The 17,026-nt window shown below is 38.6% G+C and overlaps 1 long non-coding RNA gene across 2 annotated transcripts; it reads left to right on the top strand.

Annotated features, from left to right (window-relative positions):
- The first annotated feature begins 1,381 nt into the window (after positions 1-1,381).
- LOC121894052 lies at positions 1,382-14,488 on the top strand. 2 transcript variants are annotated; one of them, XR_006095470.1, is made up of 4 exons: positions 1,382-1,947; positions 12,566-12,646; positions 13,860-13,929; positions 14,106-14,488. It is a non-coding gene; the product is annotated as an uncharacterized LOC121894052 (long non-coding RNA). The 2 variants fall into 2 exon arrangements; XR_006095472.1 differs by having other exon boundaries at positions 12,566-12,619.
- Positions 14,489-17,026: the final 2,538 nt, after the last annotated feature.

The following is a 17,026-nucleotide window of genomic DNA, read 5'->3' on the forward strand; positions in this document are numbered from 1 at the left end:
GGCAATATGTTTCATGCATTTGCAACTGTTAGCTTACAGTGGCTCTGGGGCCAGATTTTGATTAAATGTATCATTCCCCTTCATAAAACAGTCTACTACAGTCTGCTGCAAACTTAATTTAGATTCACTGGCGACATCACCTGTATTTGCACAATATAGTATTTTTTTTTACAATCCAATATTTGCACACAATATAGAAAAAGCCAAGGGAGAGTAAAATTACTATGCAGAGTAAAACACAGTAAAATCCTTTTTAATCCTCACTTTACCACTTTTTCTTTTTTTTTCCCTTCCATTTGCTGGCAAGATATTCCAGGCAGTAGACATACAGTATATGCCAAATGCATATGCAGTAGATGCCTGCTCTGTCTAGTCTCACTCACATATGTGAAATTATTTATCATCTGTAGGGAGACACAAAAAATACACTGTGCACACCAGTGACTAACCTCCTTATCAATTAGTGATATTATTAACTTCAAAAAGTCTTAACAAATGGACATATTTTGCACGGAAAGCCATCAATTAGCCACCTCTAGCAAACCTGAATGAAGACTAACTAGCTAACCAAATTGCAGGCAGAAACTCTACATGACCTACAGTAGTGTGGACTTATTGAGCAGCAAGAGTAGAGCTAGAGTCTGTACTCTTCTCAATACATTTACCATAAACATGCAATAACACTGTGAGCTGTCTAACATAAATCACACGTTTGTTTTTTTTTCTCTCTAATCCGTTTCTGGGCAAAAGCATCCATCATGTTATTAAAATCCAGGGATCTGACCAGATTATAGGACATACTGTAGGACAAGGAGCTGAAACCCTTCCAAGTCATTTTGGTGGTTAAGTTAGATCATTATACAATGCAAACTGGAAAAGGGTATCAAAATATGTGACCGACAAGTGCAACTCATTGGATTACAGTTTTAATTAACTTGCACAGACTAGTTGGTTCTTTCTTTTGAGTTAACACTGCCTGTGTATAGAGCATGAACATGGCATATATATATATATATATATATATATATATATATATATATATATATATTGCGACATAATTGTCACTGTATTCTTCAGTGCCGAACTTTTACATATAAATGAACATCCGTTACATTCAAGCCTTTGCCAAACAAGTTCACACAATGCTGATTAAGCAGATAAATCTCTCTGTATTTCAGGGTATACCCAGGTTTTTAATCTGGTGTCGGGTTTGACATTCCCGCCCTGGCAGGATGAATGCATACTGCGCGTGCTCTATGGGCAGGGCATGAGCACTAGAGACTTCCGGCTAGCACTCTGCTGACTTGATTGGAGATAAAATAATTTAATCATGCAGCTCTTCTAGAGTTTCCAAATGTTATCGGACTGAATGGATCAAATTCTGATAGTAACCCGAGTCATTTCACGGGGGTTGTGTGACACTCAAAACAATTTATCCACCGTTTTACAGCCGCAACCGTAGCCACGGAGTAGGCTATGGTGGAGCCTATGAAGTAAGCACGTGTCAACAATGTTCTTGTAATTACTCCCACTGCCAGAAGGGGGAGACAAATGTCCCGTACTCTAGTTTTAAATGCAGTATCACGTCTTTACTCTTTCTTAACCGGTTTTAATTGAGTTTCGTCAAATTAGTGAAACAGCGCCCCCTAGATCGTAATTGCTGGTAAATGTACATCAGTGTGTGGTGAGAAGGGTGTAGTTCATCATCAGCTTGGATGGGAAACCAAGTGAAATTGATATGCATTGATTAGACAACAGCACTGTCAGTCTGAACCAATGTAGTCACTGTCATACCACTGCCAGAAGTTTAGCTGCTGAGTTAACCGTCATAAACAACGTATTTGGCTATAGAAAGTTAAAACTACAGTGGGGAATTATAGGACATGGATACAGACCACTTTGCCTACCTGAAGGACAGCAGAATGCGCGCCTCTTCTTCAAAGTAGGGTGAGTTAAAAACGTGTCTCTCTGTGTCTGTCTTTGCTACTTGTGTTTTCTGGCTAAATGGCCCGACATGGCTGTGTTTACTTGCTGTGCTGTTGCTGATGTTATGGAGATATTCATGTTTAAACGTCTTGCCTTGTTGTTTGCCCGGACACTGAAGCTGTTGTGTTGCTGTGTGTTGTCTACACAGACACAGAGGACAGGGTCTGCTCAGACATTAAATCAATTTCCCACTTTGCATTAGTTGTAGCAAAGTTTCCTGTTTAGCTATGTGTGAGATTTGTGATTGTAGCCTGTGCATGAAGTCTGCTGGTTGCTTGTTGGATTTTTTTCATCTATATTTTATTATTAGACTGTGCTCCATAATGATAAATTAATTTTATATAAAGATTGTTATGTATATGACGTTGAGTACAGTATCTGCTATACGTTAAGGCCTAGCTAGGGCGGTGTTTAATGGAGCCTACTTGATATATGCATTGACACTGGTGTCATTTGCGACACTGTGTTCCAGTATATTTTGTGTTACAGTACTGATTTGCACTGTGCATTCTTTGTGATATATATTCTTATTTTAAGAACATAGATAAGACGTGTAAGTCATGTATCTTTGATACGTGCAGTTAGTTTTTGATGTGAACATAAATCAGTTTCCTAGAAGTTATCCTCATAGAATGGTATATAAGGTTTGTTGTACTCTGATGCCATGCAACAGTGTTACTGTACAAATCTGAATATGTTAACTTTATAAAATGACACCAGCAGTGTGTCACTGTATACCTTGTTGTTATGAAGAGCTTCCTACTGCATGTCAATGCTTCAATGATAGCTTAGTTTCTTAGTTAATTTAACTGCCCCCCAAAAAGAAAAGGTTGGTCCTTGTGGGTTAGAGTGCTATTGAACCTTTGAATATTATCTCCTCCTGAGCTCCTAACACCATAGTGAAGCCAATAGACCAAATGTCTAAAAAACGTATTTTTCCTTGTACAATGAAATTCTGGCCATTCTCATTAATAACTGCTCTTATTTGCAAAGGCTTTTGAAATAGCGTTTATCTCTCCTCTAACCTCTCAGAACAAATTTATATATGTTGCAAAGCTTTCTGCATGCTAATGTTTCTGTCAGAGCTGGGCTGTTTGTGTTTTTTCTTGCATTAAATGTAATGTTAAAATAATATCGCAAACTGTGAAAACACATATAACAAAACAGTGGCTACTTTTTGTATGATTGAGAGAATGCAATAACCATTCAAACCATTTTCACAGCAGACATGTTGACTAGTCTTAGCAGGAAAAGCACAGGTGTTACTAATTATATTAAAGATGTTAAGTGTTACGACAGTGTCAACCAGCCTGCACAAACCATGGTCCTGAAACCATTGCATTTGGAGTAGAAGGGATGTTGTGGGCCATTTTATCATAAACATCTGTAATACAAAATGAATCACTGCTCTGCCTGTGTTCATGTCATGTCATATAATATTTGTTTGTGCCTATTGTATGCCTCTTAGATTAATGCAGGATGACCACTGCTCTGCCTGGCTAGATTTTTGCTAAGATGCTGGAAGCGTCAATGAGTCTAAACCGCACACTTAGACATGTGCAGTGTATCACTTTATTTTGAGCTTTTGGTCTATCAGACCTTCATCAGAGCATATATTATGCCTCTTAGATTAAAAAAAACATTTCCACATTAATCAGGAGTTACCATGGAAGTGGAAAGCAGCCTTAATGTTAGATTATTTCTGGTTCAAATGGAATTCATAAGTTGGTTCCTGTGACAGTGAAAAATCATACGGGGCTGAAAATATAAAATGACAGGCCATAACTTAAACATTGCTTTTTGCTGTTGGAGCTTGTTACTCTCTCAAAGCGTGGGCAGAGCAGCACAGGCAACATATCAAACTTAATTACCTTTCAGGTTGCCTCATCAAGTCAGAGCTTCCATGAAGACAGATTGTTCCTGTTCCGCAGAACCTTTAAAGCCACAAACACCACATGGCACTTTCTCTAATCTTAGCAGCCTTTTTGAATTATTCCCCTACTGCTATCATGGACCCTTAACAGCAAAATGTTCTTTATTGAATAGCATTTCATCTATGAGCCCCATTCCTCATCTTAATATACAGATGAGACCTCAACATGTAAGTCTTAAGGTAAAGCAACAACACAAGGTTGCGATTTGGATTACATTTGAGGAATAACAACGTGTTTACCATGTACTTCCATGGTAATCTTTCAGTTTTATGTCATAAGTGCCACTTGCTTTCCTATTTTATTGGGTATTACTTTTGTTTTATGGAGCAATTTTCACATCCTGCCCTTGATGATAGTGGCCTCACTCTCTGTTAGCACCAGCAGAGCGGGCCTACTGATGAACACACAGCACGAAGGGGTGATTATGGAGTGCTAAACTAATGATTGCCGATGAGAAGCTGTTCTCACCACAGAGCGAATTCATTTCTCTGTCACTAGGAGTTAATGGCTCCTTTTAAGGAGATGAAATCTGGCCACTAGGGGAAAGCCATCCTGTAAGACTGCAGGTAGCTTATTCCATTTGTCTAAAGTCCCCATTTCTTTAATACCGACGCATATAGGCACACAGTACTTCAGCCACTGAATACGACACACACACATTGGCTAGCACATCGGCACAAGACTGTAATTCTGATATCAGATCCATCAACAGTACCCATATGGGAATTTATTGAACATGTCAGGTGAAAGTGGTAGACTGAAGGGACTATTAGGCACGTCACCTGTGAGTGATCATTGCAGAATCTCTGCACACTAAACTGCTGCCCTCCATGTTTGCTACCATGTCTAAAGGTTGTGCACGAAACCAAACAGAAAGAGGGGATGGGGATGACACGTAGCAATCTTTATGAAGCGCTCAGCGATGGACCCAGTTCACTGGCCATGCATCAGGAGGCCCTTAACCTCCTGTTTGTAGCTTTTCATTATTAATGTGGCAGTGAAGTTTGGACTCATATTACGATGGAAGCTCTGATCTGCTGCAGCCGATGTTCAGCATCTAAACGGCAATGCCGGAGCACATTTGCTGCATACAGTACTGGGTAAACATTTATGAATGATTTAGGAGTGCAGGGTGAATCGGTAAAGCACTGCAGCTGCATCGTGAGGCTCCCAGCTGCTCCCCGGACACTTTTCCACCTCAACGCTATTCTTCACAACGAACTCTATACTGTAAAAACATACTATTTTCAAAAGCTCCGAGAGACTACTGTAGACCTTTTAATCCTCATTCTGTTGGAGTCTTAAAGCTAGATGAGGTGTTTTGTTATTCCCAAATATGCCTGTATTCAATTTCAACTCGACATTATATAGCTTGCTAAAAATGTATTGTGATATTGTGAAAATGTTTCACTATAACCGTGAAGCTATAGGTGATGATAGCTGAGATCAAGTTGATAATTATGGTGATAAAGTCATAACAGAGATCTCACTTTTTCTACATATAGCTGAATGACTGCTGCACTTCAGCTGCATGCCCATGAGGAAACAGTGAAAAAAAAGGTTCAGCTTATTTTAACTGCTAGAAGGCAGATGGAAAGGTCTGGGAACTGGCTGATTGTGAGACAATAGAGTTTGGTCTCACACTCTACTAATTTGATTTGACTTTACAACACTCAGGAAAGAATTGCCCGGAGGAAAAAAAAAAATCATGAAGGGGTGTTACAACAGTAAGAGTCCATGCTCATATTTTCCTCCTCTAAAAAGTACATTATCTGGAAAAAAAACACATTTAAGTAGTCATCAACCTTGAGCTATGACTGTTGGCTGCATATTTAAAATATTCAATTGATGCTACAGCCATCAGTAACAATTACTGTTAGTGTCAAGAATGTAGTTACATTCTGAGTTACATTTGATTGGTAGAGCGCTATTTAGGGCTAACACATCAATAAATTAGTACTCATTTTGCTCAAGTGCTGTGGCTGAACTACTGAAGAGCTAATCTTTTAACAATATTACATGCTGTTTGTAAAATGCATATTTGATAACCAATTATGATTGAATGTTGGTTTAATACAAATATTAAATTTGTGGGCTCAGACATGTGACATAAATACTACATCCTGTTTGATATCAAGGCCAAAGAGTTACTGGTTAATAGCAAACTATTTAGGACAGAAAAAGAGACACTCTGGGCCATTTTTTCACTTCCAGTTCATTAAAACTTCCATTTTGCATTCAAGTACAAATACAGATATAACAGATCTTTACATCACACCCCTAATGAGAATTCACAAATAGAGATGTGAAACACAAGAACTTAAAAATACCATCCTGTGCTGATGCCATGCTATCACAGGTCTATCTGAAACAATCACACTTCCTGCTATTCTTCATTTGTTAGACAGGAGGACCGTCCATCATTGTCACTTTGTCATGTTCAATAGCCATGTTCATGGAGACCTCAGATCCAGACCTCAGTCCCGTACATCTCCTGAAAGTCAGGGAGATGTGAGTCAACACTTTCATGGGGTTGGATGATGACCTGCGCTATAAAACGTGTGGTTTGGAGTAAAATGTGACTTGCAATTAGGACAAGAGTGGTAAGAGTTTACACATGTGATATAAACTCCATACATCCATGACTCAGGTTGTTTACACCCAGGAATACCAGTAAACAACAGCTGCAATATCACTTAAATTAAATACCTATTACATTCCACCTCTTTATGTAAATAAATTAAAACCACTTACCAGTTTCAGCTCCAACAGCTCTGTAGAATTCAAGCATCTTTTTTTTTTTTACATTCACTGACTGTGTGGGTTAAACCCAGACAGCTAATTTATCTCTATGATCAGAAAACCATTTATAATGCAACATGATGACCTACTGTAAATCATTATACAGTGGCTATAATAGTAAAAGTGACACTGACACACATGCAGGTTTCTAGTTTGATATATTATTTGTTACATTGTGCTTTCTAAGACATCCGGGTGCAGCGTGCATTGACAATAAACTTGCGATGAGCCCATGCACAGCACTTAACAGCGCATGCAGCTGTAGCTCTGCATTCATTAACATTGTCCCTCTAAATAGGCAAGCTTTAAACGAAGAAGTAAGGGATGCAGATATTAGAGAAAAAGAATAGAAAAAGTGTGTTTCAGTCAAATTCAGTCCTATATTTTTTAAAGTGAGCTCTGATCTGAATGGAAAGCATTTTCAAAACATTGAATTAAAAAAACATTTGTGACCCAATGTCAATCGCAGCATGCCTAAGCATAAGCTCAACTTCTAAAAACAAAGAAAATGAAATTAATTATATAGCAGAAGTCAATAAAGTAGACGGTTAACCGCGCTTATAATATTTCCCCATCTCTGTTAAAAGTTTACATGCAAGTAATGTCACAAGCCTCATACAATGAAGTCGAGGTAATTGTGGTATATGACTGTAATATTTTGATAAAAGAGTTTCAATACAAGTATATTTCATCACTGTGTTTGTTTTTATTGCTACCTCCAGAAATACTGCTGCTGCTTTGCCACTTATGAGACGGACCTTTCCACAGTTTGGCTCACAGCTCGCTCTCATATTTCCTTTTTTATCACAACCACAGCTTATGACCTCAGCTCTGATTTGCGCTTCAGGGTGTCTTTAAAGAAACCTCAGTAAGCATTACTCTGTGTCAGACTGCCTGTGTCCATCTCTGTTAATATATTGGAGATAATATTTTCATGGCAGAAGGATATTTTTACAGCAAGAGAACAGAGTGAAAATGCAATAAATAGTGATCCCTTAATTGCAAGGATTTTTATGTCGGTGCAGAGCAATGATAAGTAAAATAATATCACAGGACAAAATGGTGCTTTTGTTTTGGAAACAGCTGTATTGCTTGGAGCTACTTCAGATTTTCCCATATTGTTGTTCATGGTGCTGTATCATCACCTGAAAGTGGTCAACAGTGTTACAGAATAGTTTTATGTCTTTGTGGTTTATTTCTTCAATGTCTTTCATACATTTCTTCTTCATCTGCAAACCTTCAACATGAATTAGTTTGAGACTTGTGGTTATTTTAGCAACAGTTGACGGTGCCGGGTCTGCACACTTAAGTCATGTTAAGCACAGATGACCTAGAGTTTATTATAGGTTACAAAATTAAGTTGCAGCGTGCACAGTGGGCTGTTGGCCTGGTCAAAGCAGGTTGGGAGTGGACAGCACAAAAAATTATAGTTACTCTCTATTCCAGCCTTGCTTGCACATTTGTGCACACTCTCCTGTTGTCTCTGTTGTCTTTCTCTCTGTGTCTCTCAGGACTGGCTGAGTGATACAGACAAAAAAAGTAGATTTTTTTAAAGCTTGGGGATCCATGATTTAAAAAAAACAAATAACCAAACCTGTAGCAAGATTAAAACATGACTGAAACATCTTTTTTCAGTCTTTATGTGCAAGACTGTTGAGCAAGAATAATCCAAGAACTGCACCACTTGCATGGCTGTCATCTTTATGCATATTCAAAATATGCAGTTTATCCCACATTGCTATGGACTGTCTGTACCAGATGCTTCAATGGACTGTCTGTACCAGATGCTTCATCTAAGTAGAGCATGGACATCCAGTTTAATAATCAGTCTCAGCACAGAGTAGAAAGGTTTACTGATTCATTTGCTCCTGCTGTTTGTGTTTGTTGACAAGACATCAGCTTCATATCTGTAGACAGCTGGCTCGCTAGCATTAGCTACCAGGCTTCTTGGCAGGGACAGACTGAATAAAGTAGATTCCGTATTCAAGTTCAGTCGACTCACATGGCTTCACCTCTTGAAACCAAAAATGATATCCTGTTGACAAACACAAACCCAAGACTGCAGATCGGTGTGTGTGTGAGTGTGAGTCTTTTTTCAGCCTGTCCCTTTTTTTTTTTTTTAAAAAAAAAAAAGATCATTAGGGTCACAGTGAGATAGCCGGAGCCAGCTAGCCACCAGGAGTCACAACAGTCCTGTGAATTCTGACAGGTGCACATTTATTGCAACTATTCACGATGCAGTTTATGGGACTGTTGGGACTCAGGACAGCTGTCAGACACACACATACAACATTTTTGTGTACCTTGTAATAAGTTGATTTTCATGATGCAGACACATTTTACACATTGTGCAAAACTTAAAAAAAATAAATAAGATTAATCGAAATACTTCAATATAGCCCAGCCCTAATCTTACTCTTTTTATAAGACTAAGTAGTATGTAATTGTTTGCAAACATTTGTTGTTTAAACTTCAGTAACATTTCATTAAATTAAAGGGTCATTCAGCCAAGTCAGATGACAAATGTTCAGCTTCAGATGCAGGTTAAATCCACATCACTGTGTCTATCTGAACGACTAGTATTGTTTCAGTGCAGTGTGAATTATTTACAGAATAAAAGTAGAAGTAATGATCATGGCATAAGAAGATAAGGGCATCTTAATATGGAACAGTACTTTATAAGCCATTAGGTTCATGGTCAAATGTGCATTTATTGGTAAATGTTTGATAATCTTATCAGGTGCATTCTATATGAACTGTTTGTATTCCTAATCCATAATTCATACCCTCCACATATGTACTATATGTTCCGAGAGGTCTGTCTCATTAGAGTGAAAAGCACCTCTCCTCTCAAATCATGAAGAGGCAACTGATGCTCAGATCCCAAAACAGAGGAACAAGATAAGATACATTATTTAAGAGTATCGATCACTTTTATCAAATCAATGAGATGGCAGGAAAAAAACTAGCTGCTCGTATGAAAGTCACGCTCGGCTCACGGCCCTTTGTGTTTGAAGTGTTTCAGCCTTTCAAGAGAACATAAGCAGATCAAAGAGGAGCCAGAGCTGCTAAGATAGAGGGGGAGGTATGTGTGGATGAATGCAGGAATTCCTCCGAAGGGGAATGGCCTCTGTCCATATCACAGTGCCAGAGGGGTATGGAATATTATATCATTCAAAAAGGTGTACTTGAAAACAGGGTTTTGTATCTGTAACCTTACTTGTGTAAACTTGTACATTTATGTTTGTAACTGTAAATTCTGTGCTGCAAGCTTGCATATAAATACTTGCAGGCTTGAACATTTCGGTGTCTGCCTGCAAACCCTGTTTTGCAAGTTTGTGCATTCAGTTTCAGGCCTGCGAGCCTGTATTCATGACTGGTGAGGCAAAAACACTTGTGCGGGAGTGTGTGTGCATGCACACAAACCTTTGACATGTTTACTGTGTGTTACAGTCATGTTCTGTACACTAAGGGGCAACTTCACAAAAGGATTGTGCGGCTTTTGCGGCTGCTAAACCTGCACAAATGAGACTTAAAGAAACCATGCAATTCACAAAGCACCCGCAAAGGGTGAAATGTACCCCAAACTGCGCTGCCAAGCAAATAGCATGTTGGTACTCCTTTGCTATTTGCATGTATGTAAATTAAATAATATGCATATATTAGATGCAAAAATATATGCAAATGAACCTAAATGCAAAAACAGTCCAATTCACAAAGACCAACGCTAATAGCCTCATGCAGTTAGAGTGAAATTATTAACGTCTTCAGAGAGTTGGTGGTAACTGAAGAACACTCACTCACTCCTCTCTTGTGAGGCATTGAATGATATTGAATTGATATTGAATAATATCAAGGGTGAAATCTGTAGTCAGACATTGGGGGGGGGGGGGGGTCAAGGATGGGGTGGTAGTATCTTTCAGCTACTAAAAATTAAAAATGTCCTGACAGCTCTGATAGAGCTCAGGATTCATCCGTAAGGGCTGCTTTATTACAAACAGTCCCACCGTATAAACCTCAATCTGTGTGGAACAGCTGACCTTTGTAGATGTGTAGCAGAACACAGAACATTAATTACCATCAGAACCTGACCGATCTGGTGTTGATGAAGTTACCGCTGCTCTGCCATGTGCGTAAATGCGCACATCCTCTTTCTCAGTTTGGAGACACACTGATCGTTTCAGCTGCTGTGTGATGCTGCAGCCAGCTGTGACACACAGCCAGCTGTGGGCAACAATCAGAACATCAGTACTGATGTTTCTGCGTCATCCTGGATACATTCAGTGACACATGAACAACATTATTGTAAGATTCAGACATTAATCTAATATGTTTCAGACTTGCTTCAGTTACATTAATAGCTGTATTTTGACATTTGACATTTCAGTAGATTATGTTGTAGATGCGAAATACAAGAGAAGTAAAAGAAGCAAAATACATGAAAGTTGGTATGTGATTGTGGAGAGCTCTGTGCGTTGGCACCTCTGCTAATTAAAGACACACAATCTGAGGCTTTTGTGCTCTCTGCAGTTTTCATTATGTGCCAATCTGTGTGCTGAAATGTGGAGAAAAGCCTGAAACACTGGAAATCGCTCCGCTCACTCAAACAGATGCAAAACAAGGGCAAAATGCACTCAACTGCAAAACTTCATGGTCACGTTTGTGCCTTCATATCATTAGCGCAAAATCTGAGAATGTGAATCAGACCTTGAGATGGGGCAGATAGCAGTTGCAAATGATGCACAATTCTCGGTGCTATCAGCGGCCGCAATCCCTTCTTTGTGTATTTGCCCCTGGGTATATAAAACTGACTGCAACACATGACTGTAACACACAGTACAGTAAACATGTCAAAAGTCTGTGTGCATGTGCACACACTCCCGTGGCAGTGTTTTTACCTCATAGGTCATGAATACAGGCTCGCAGGCCTGTAACTGAATGCACAATCTTGCAAAACTGAGTTTGCAGGCAGACACTGGAAAGCTCAGCCTGTAAGTATAAATGTGCAGGCTTGCAACACAGAATTTACAGTTACAAACATAAATGTACACATTTACAAAACTAAGATACAAAAGCCTGTTTTCAAGTACACCTTTTTGAATGATATAATATTCCATAGAGGAGGAGATGTAGAAGCTCACTGTAATTACTTCTCATCTAAAAGTTCTCTTATATGTGTGTAAACATCTTTACTCAATGACACTTTGATGTCTTCCCTGTTGTCCTCTAAACTTTACAACTGAACAGGCAATTCTAGTCACAAGCATATTTCTGTACCTGTTTAGATTGGCTTACAGTGCTTATTTGGTGAAAAATGGTGGCAATCCTGCAGGCCCAGAGCTGGAGGGGATCCACAAAAATTCCAGTAGGATTAGGGGCCAATTAAGGAGGGTGCAGAGCAATATTCTTTCAGGGGGCCCAGAATTTATAGCAGAGCACCTGAAGGCATGAAATATACTCATGGCAAGTGATTTTGGGGGCAGAGAAGTCCAGAGAAGGGGTAGCCTAACTAGCCAAGTTGCAGCAGAATATTAACAACACATAATAATCTTCACCAACATTTGGATTATGTGGAGCCATACTGAGCAGTTGTAGACAAAAACCTCTGACATCTAGTATTATCAACTTTTTCTATCCATTGTACCTCCACAGCCCTATCAGGTTGGTGTAAGTACCCCAGTATTACACAGTACCACCTCAATTGATGGGATAGCCTTCATGGATTGTTCAATAGTATTAGTTATTTTAGTTTTCATTATTACTACTAACACATTTCAACAATTCATCTACTACTTTAAGGTTTTTGTTGTTTTTTTTTCTAACCAGTTTTCACACCCTTTCAGTTGTAATCCTTGATGTCGAGGTGTTTCAACTGACTCCAGTGGCTGGAAACTGAGGTGTGTCCTGTGCAGTCAGACTGCTTGGTATGTCATTGTGACAATAAGTATACTTTAAATAAACATCACACAAAATTGAAGTCCCATTTGTGTCTTTAATTTCCTCCTAAACACAGATATGTGGATATATATTATCAAATCATAATTTCTGTCTTTTTAACTTAGCTGAGCTCCTTTACTTTAATCTTTCCATGTACCCACGTCCTGGTAACTGCAGAGGTACCCCCTGGGGTACAAGTACCCCCTTTTCCTGATTTTAACACAACAACAACGCTGATTAGATTATATGTATTAAGGCTAATGCTATGTTCTTAGTTTGTCCACATTAAATTGTCTTTAATCAACACCCTATAAAGTATGGTAGCTTAGTTCTGATATATGAGATATAAAAACTACAAAAATGATATGTAGTAAGTAGGTGGTGAATGCTACTTTTCCTTGCATTACAGAGGAGCAGGTTCATCTGAACCGGGTGATTGTAGCTGTATGTGCATCAGAATGAATGAACAATATACATATTAATATTAAAGTTATAGACATCTTTTTTTCACACCATATTCAATATGTCTAGACATTTTCCATCATAACTTTCTTAATGTAGTTTATTTCTCTATTTTATTTGAACAGAGGCTGTATCTGAGATTCAGTTACACAAGAATTATCACATACTTTTATTTTTTCTAATATAGTCAAGCACCCATTTTTATAAGAGACAGTAATAATTTATTTCTGCCTCTAATAGCCTATACATCACTGGCAGGGTGTATATTTCATTTTCCTGAAGCATGAAGGCGAATAGAAATCTTAATGATTTGCCCTTGCTAGCATAATTTTAATTATGGATTTTCCTCTCCATGATCGATTTGGAGAAAGCCATAGTAATACAAGTTGTACATTCTACTGTATTAAATATTTGATATCCATTAAATTTTTATGATTAATGTTCTGGAAAGAATCTGTTTCTCTAAGCCCGTTGGTTTTATTGCAGACTAAATTAGGGGTTTTACTCCCTTAGCAAGAGATATAGCCATATATTGCACCAAAGCTTTGCCTGTCATGAGAAATGGAACAATTTGATATTGATTATTAGAGAATTTTAAATTGAGAGAAACGGTCTTCAAAGGAAGATTTTAAAGATGTTCCATGTTTCATATGGTGGAGAAAAAGATTTCACAATACAGCACTGTATGTCATCGTTCTGTTCTTCAGTATTTGGTGCAGCTGCTCTTTTATTTTTCAGTGTATTGAGTATCACAGACTTGCTACAAGACATCCTCTACCCACCATCAGTCTGTACTGTTGTTTGCAATGTAAGTACAACCATACAACCAGAGCAAGTTGGCATTTATCCTGTATAAATGTGTTCCTTGTACAACCCTTTTGAGATCAACCCTGTCTCATAGAAATTACATTTATAAACAACTAAAATGTTTTCCCAATTATGTTGCATTAACAAACTTAATGAGTGACTGGATTATGTCCACAGGCACAGGCAGATCAAACCAAGCATTGGCTTACAATGTAGGTTTCCCAGCTGGTTAACGGCCTATGTGGCTGTTGGAATTGAAGTGATATAACAAAACAGTTTTTATTGCCTGTCCACACAAATTTTGCGCCAATCAGATTAAAAATGAAGTACATTTTTAGTTTTCCAGGAATATAAAAAAACACTCTGTTCTCCTGAATGTTCACCCTCATTGTCCAATTGTTACTGTTCTTTCATGACTCATTTTCTTTGACAATTCATAATCAATCAATGTAATTTTACTTGCCCAATGCAATATATGTACAACTCACAAAATCTTTCCATCAAGAGTATGTGATGGTCCCAAAGGTCTATGTGAACCTTTTTTTTTATGCTATTCACTATATATATGACAAATGTTTAAGCATCACCGGAGAGATAATGATGTAATAAAACAAGCTAGAATCACCCCAGCCTCCGAAATCATATTTCATCCACTAAACAGGCACACTGCTGCATATAGTCCAATCCTTAACCAAGTATCCTGATTGTGTATCTGATCGGAGAGGACTGCAGCGCCTTCCTATCTCTGAACACAGAGGTGTTGGAGGGCAACGCATGTTCATGAGGAGATATGGGAAGAGGCAACAACAGGAGAATAATAAAGAAAAAATAATAATAAAGAAAACCACCATAACCTGATGCCTTAGTTTTGTAAATCCTAATGATTCTGGCTCCAATTCAAAGGGGAAAGGCCCATTTAAAGCCAACTTTCATTTCCTGCAATAGAATGTTGTGAATCTCATCTCCTAAAAGAATTACAGGTATCACACTCTCTGCTGATCGCCTTACACACCTTTTCTGCCAATCAAAATGCAGCAGGAAAAAGCGGCTGCATTATATCCAGCAGAGGAGGTCATGTGTCCTACAGGTTCAGGGCTGTAGATTAAAAAAAAATCTGTTAATAACCTATCATGTGGCTAAAATCTAATTTACCACAAGTAGTCTCCGATGTCATGCTCACAATTTGCATGTTCAGCCGTCCTCACTGCAATGTCATTTGACAAAGTATGATGAGCCTCCGCGCAGCTCTATTCATCAAACCACTGTCACATATGGTAATGCAAAAAAAAGGGGAATAGTTCTTAAATTTACCTTCTGAAGTGTTCTCATCTTTGTGCTTAGTAGCTGTCTCACTTATGTAACTGTTCTACTGGGAATAGTTTTGGCACGTTGCTCTCTTTTTGGGATTGCTGCAACACATTTGACGTGGAGGTATAATTCTCAATGTCACTGAGTTCTCGCTGTTCTGACGAGCACAGGCAGCGGAGCAAAAATACTGTTTTCTTTCCCTTGTTGCGCTCCCGCCGTTGTTGATCTTGGATCACGCTGCAGACAAGCCACAGTAAAAGGTTTACTTCTGTCTATTACAGCCCTCTATCTGAGCAAAATAACCAAAATCCAACGTATATCACACAACAGCAGTCCGGCTGTATCTGCAAATCAGAGAGAAAGTGATCCACTGAAGGTTGTTTCTGCCACAATACCCACAACAACAAAGACGCAAGAAGTGTTTCTTGAGGGGAGTAATTGTCACTTCATCTTTAGCCTTCGGCATCTCTGACAAAATATTTATCTCACCGTGGCACAAGCACTATTGTGGGCTGGGGTATAGACATAAATTGCATTTTTATGTCGTTCTATTGAAAGGGGTGGGTAGGGACTAAAATGCTATTTCAGAAAAATCTTACTCTGCTACATTTACTGCTTACTTGGGATTTCTCTCCAGTTCCTCCTCTTAATATTACTCCCATATGACACCCTCCATGCAACATTCTCCTATCTGCAAGTTCATTATCATCAATAAGTCAAGTATATTCTATCTTTCATCATCATATCATGCATTCCAACCACAGCACCTTTTTTTTGCAATGTAAACCAATTTATTTCTCCCCTCTATTGCAGATAGTATTAAACAATGCCCTAAGAGTAGAGGCTGTCTGAATGGGAATGATTTATTACAAAGAGAGAAGTCTGCGCGTCGGTTTGCAGAGCTCTGCAGTGTAAAATAACCTCATTTATATTCTATATTGCTCAGGCTGCCTCACTTAATATTCCTGTCAGCACTCTTATGCCATGCCTTCTGTTGGCTTCGCCTGCAATAAAGCCACTGCCTTTGAAAAGTGTACAAACAATATTAAACACATTTTATCAGATTAGTGCAATGCAGTAGGAACACCTTTAATACAAAACAATGGGGTCAAGTGAGCCACAGAGCTCACAGTGTGACGAGAGATTTGCATCATTGTGCTGCAGGCGTCAGGATCATTAAAAATAAGATATGTGACAGAATGTCACCTGCCATTGTGCTGCCTGTATGTACCTTCAGAGGATCTCAAAGCGCATAAGAAGTAATCATAAACAAATAAATAATGTGATGACAGCACTTGTTATGTAACCACAACTTGGCACCTTTTGTAGCGTAATGACAGGCATTCAGAAGATTCTTTGATTAGAACATCATGTCGGAGCTCAAGCAGCAAGGACAAATGCAAATATGCAAACACGATGTATTGTAGTCGTGCTTGTCTACTATAAAGAGCATAGATCCTATGTGAAGAAATTAGAGGTGACATTAATAGTTGGATAATTGATTAGTTGATGGATGTCTGATTTTCTTTGCTGAATTTCCCTATTGGTTTTGGACTGTTGGTTAGCCAGATCAAGCTATTTGAAGACGTCACGTAAACATCTGGGAAAATGCAATCAGCAGCCTTAGTTTTAGGAAAAAATGGGCAGATTAACCGATAATGAAAATTGTTGTAAGATGCAGCCCTACAATAAATTATAATCCCAGTTTGTGGTATGACTCAGTAAATTATTGAGGAAATTCCTGTGAGTAGTTGCCCTAAACCCCTTACCTTGTGAGGCAGCTGGATTCA

The sequence above is a fragment of the Thunnus maccoyii genome, chromosome 1 (genome assembly GCF_910596095.1).
Source record: "Thunnus maccoyii chromosome 1, fThuMac1.1, whole genome shotgun sequence".
Classification (NCBI taxonomy): Eukaryota; Metazoa; Chordata; class Actinopteri; order Scombriformes; family Scombridae; genus Thunnus; species Thunnus maccoyii.